Source organism: Leptonychotes weddellii, unplaced genomic scaffold, assembly GCF_054177405.1.
Source record: "Leptonychotes weddellii isolate Sample4059 unplaced genomic scaffold, ASM5417740v2 HiC_scaffold_10590, whole genome shotgun sequence".
In the NCBI taxonomy this organism is placed as follows: domain Eukaryota; kingdom Metazoa; phylum Chordata; class Mammalia; order Carnivora; family Phocidae; genus Leptonychotes; species Leptonychotes weddellii.
Window position 1 is genome coordinate 1 of NW_027682809.1, and position 4,270 is coordinate 4,270.

General features: G+C 34.9%; 1 non-coding gene across 1 annotated transcript; it reads right to left on the minus strand.

Annotated features, from left to right (window-relative positions):
* Window positions 1-666: 666 nt before the first annotated feature.
* Window positions 667-769, minus strand: LOC115941822 (U6 spliceosomal RNA). Its single transcript, XR_004076504.1, has one exon. It is a non-coding gene; the product is annotated as a U6 spliceosomal RNA (small nuclear RNA).
* Window positions 770-4,270: the final 3,501 nt, after the last annotated feature.

The window sequence follows — 4,270 nt, forward strand, 5'->3', positions numbered from 1 at the left end:
ATCATCAAAAAGATGTAAGATCTATCATCAAAGGAAAACAACAGTCTTCTCATTATAGATTATAGCAGTGGTCTCAGAAGTACACATGAATGGCAGAGAATTGGTCATTCACAGAAAATTAAATCAGATTTTCCCAACCAATATAAGTAATAATTACATGAACATTTTTTTTCCTGCAGTGAAAACAACATCACATAAAGACAAAAATGAAAACCAAAAATATATTTAAAAAAAAATCAAAATTATCAATTACAACTTAACTTTTTTTCTATCAGCACATAAATTCAGAATAAGCATATGCAATATTTCACACAGGATGAACATTAACTATGTTTTTTTCATTTGTAGTGTTTGATTTTTAGAATGAGTTTTCCATGAGGTTTTAGAGAATCAGTAAAAATCCCAAACAACAAACCTATTTTTTTAAAAGTCTTATTTTTTTAATTGTTAGAGCTCTATTAAAATATCTTTCACATATAAAAACTGTATATATTTAAGGTGTACAATATAATGTGGTACTATATGTATGCATTGGAAAAGGATCACTACAATTAACTAATTAACATACCCATCATTTCTACATAGTTACCATTGTGTAGTGAAAATATTAAGTTCTATTCTCTGCAAATTTCAAGTACACAATACATTACTGTTAACTATTGACACAAAAACATAGAATGCTTCATGAATTTGTGTGTCAACATTGAGCAGGGGTCATGTTAACTCTGAATTGTATCAATTTTAGTATACATGCTGCCAAAGTGAGCACGAAAATCTTATTTTTAAAAAGCACTTAATCTTCATAATCCGATTAAAATAATTTATGCTTATCATCATTTTAACTTGTTTCACTGATTATAATCATTTTGAATATCATAACCTCCCCATTTTTTAAATTCTAAAATATTAATTAATTAATTCTTAATTAATCTCTTTAAGATGACATTTCTTTTCCTGAGTCTTAGTTTTGCTGATAATGAATTGCAAGTGCTATCACACACACACACACACACACACACACACACACACACACACACACAAAGGAAATCAAGAAAAGGAATATGGATGTGCCAATAGGAAGCACCAATGAAAATCCTGATTGTTTAAACTTGCCATTTCTCCAACTCTACCATTCGCTCTGGGAAGAATAATATATAATATTAGCATTTAGCATACTTCTTATTCCCTTTATCTATCTATCTATCTATCTATCTATCTATCCATCCATCCGTCCACTTACCTACTTATCTGGTCTCCTCTGGTCATTCTCAAAACTTCTGTTTATAATAGCATATATATGATATTATCTCTAGGTTAAAATTGTGGAGAACAATAATCAGTAAATAAAAGTATGTCTTTCCTGCATTATTCCCCTGCTGAGCAAAATGATGCAATGCACTGAGGAAGAAGAGATATACTTGAGTTCTAAAGGGAAATGAAAAGTATGAGAGCAGCATTGGTACATATATAAACCATTCTAATTTTTCTTCCAGGTGTACAAGTGGACCCTTGACTGTAGACCGGAGCAGGGTGCTATAAACAAGGAAGTCCTTGGCTCTTGAACTTCCCCAAGTTATTTACTTAAACACTGGAGAGGATTAATTTAAGTAAATAAAGATTTGATTCATTTGTCTTCAGCTGGTTTAACACTGAAAGCATATATGTTTGTTTCTTTCCAATCTGGGGGTGATCTGGCTTCCCGTCTCTAACTGGGAACACCCTCCCCCATCCTCTTTAGTAGTCTTCAGTGCAGTACATCATCTCTTTACAATTCTCTTTCAGGATCCACCACTTTGAAATTAAGTGTTGGCCATGTGACTTAACTTTAGTCAACATAAGGAGAAGTGACATGTGTCTTCTCCAGTAGAAACTTTGAGAGCTAGGTGTATAGCTTCCTGTATATACTCTTTCCCATGTCAGAAGACCAGCAATTTTCCAGATAGTGAGGAAGACAGGAAGCAGAATGCCCTGACAGATGTGGAGTATGAGCAACACTTAAACCTTTGTTATTTTAATACACTAAAATTTGGGAAGGGGTATTTGTAACCACAGCCTAATCTAGCTTATCTTGTTTCATTTTATGAATAATAATTTACCCATGTTTCATTGAAGTAAATGCATACTGAACAGTGACAAGAGTTTTACAACTTAATGCAAAGGGGGTCAGATTTCAAAAGTGTAAGGGATGGGGAAAAGGGGACACAGTGTGTGCCAGGGCTTACTGACTTCCCTTTACTGCCACACAAGACGCAAACTCCTGCTAGTTTTATGTATGGGGGAGGATTGGCAGAGTTTACCGATTTTATATCCTTAGGAACCTCCTCTAGTATTCCATCCAGCATGAACATTTCTCCCTACATAAATAATCTAAGCTTATGGTCATTGAAACCTCTGGCAAACAAACCCCCAAGGTGACCCAAATGATTCTCACTTCTGTGTTCACACTTTTATGTAATCTCCTGTTGAGTGGGCAAGGGGCTTGTGACTATCTTCTAACCAACAGTATGTGACAAAGGGGAGAGGATATCATTCTATTAATATTAGTTTATATACTATATGACTCCATTTTAGCACACTGGTGCTAGATACTCTCCGTATAGGGTTGAAATAAGCAGCCAAGTCGAAGAAGCCCACGTGACAAGGAACTGTGGGCAGCCTCTAGAACCTGAAGGCAGACTCCAGCTGGCGGCCAAGAAGGGGCTGAGGTCTTCAATCATATTAACTGCAACTAAATAAATTTTGCCAAAAACTTAAATAAGCCTAGAAGTAGATTCTTCCCCAGTCAAGTCTCCAGACATTAATGCAATCTGGTCAAAACCATGATGGCAGCCTTGTGAGACTCTAAGTGGAGGCTACAGTGAACAGTGCCTGGACTCTTAATCCATGAGAAACATGAGATAAATAAATCTATACTGTTGTAAACTACTAATTTTGTGGTAATTTGTCATATACACACATACACACACACACACACAAACTAAGATAGGATCATTCTTGAGTCTATGGCATAGCATGTCTATGGCTTATATCGTTTGTCCATTTCTGCTGCTTCCTTAACATGAAAAGTTAAATTCTTTTCTCAAGTTTTTATAATCCACTAGAAGTGGGGGGCACAGATGTTTGGCCATGGAAAAGGGAGGGCATTCCAAGGGGCCTATGGCTCGCTTTCCTCCCAAATGCCTACAATTAAAAACATTCCCAATGAGAATTTAAAAAATTAATCAATGTGCTTCCAATTAACATAAACTTTATTTCATGTGCAAAAGTATCTGTGCTTCTTCTGTTAGATTACATGAATGTTTTTCTTTCCCTAGTCTGAAGTTATAGTGATAAATAAGAGGTGAGTGGGAGATGCGTTGCTATAATGAAAATGAGTATATAGGTAAATCCAAGTAATTGAGGATCCCAAGGGAATGAAATAGGGTATAAATATAATATTCTATTTTTAATAGAGCCATAACAAGTATAGAAATTATGGATGGCGTTTATACCAATTATGCCATGGGAAAGGACCTCTCTACATTTAAAATCACAGAGGAGGAATGGTGCATTATGTAACTGTCTGGAGGGAGTTCAATTCACAATTCAACAAATAATTATTTAACTGATTATTGGGTGCCAGGCACTGTGAGTTTCTTGTCATTGGTGATAACGAAAGCAGAAGCAGAAATATGTTAGAGAACATGTAAGGTTCTTCCCACACCTTGTTCCTAAATTTTTTAAAGAGTAAAATAAAATCTATTTCTATATCTACACATGTGCCAATATTGACTATAATTCCAACCAGTGGTTCTCATTGCTCATTGAACATTAGAAACTCCTAGGGACCTTTTGAAAACTGCTGTTCCAGAATGCCATCCAGGCCGGTTCAGTCAGAATCTCTGGGACTGTGTTCTCAGCAGTGATACTTTTAAATCTCCCTAGAGGGTGATAATGTGCAGTCAGGGTTGAGAAATCCTGCTTTAAACTATTGATAGAGACTGCTATACAGGGGTTTACTTTATATTTATAGATTTTGCCAGTATGTTTTTATATTGTTTGTTAATTACCCTAAGTACATATACTCCTGATGAAAACTGAGTGCTATGCATTTTGAAAAGTCAAAGACCTTAATTTGAAACCAGTAATAAATCCTAATTTGAACATTTGGGGCATCAGATTTATTTTCCCCGTGTCTTAGTTTGTTTTTATTTTTTAACAAACTTACCTTATTACAAATCTAATTTTTCTTGAATATAAGCCAATTTTACCCTATCAAATCTAATTATTA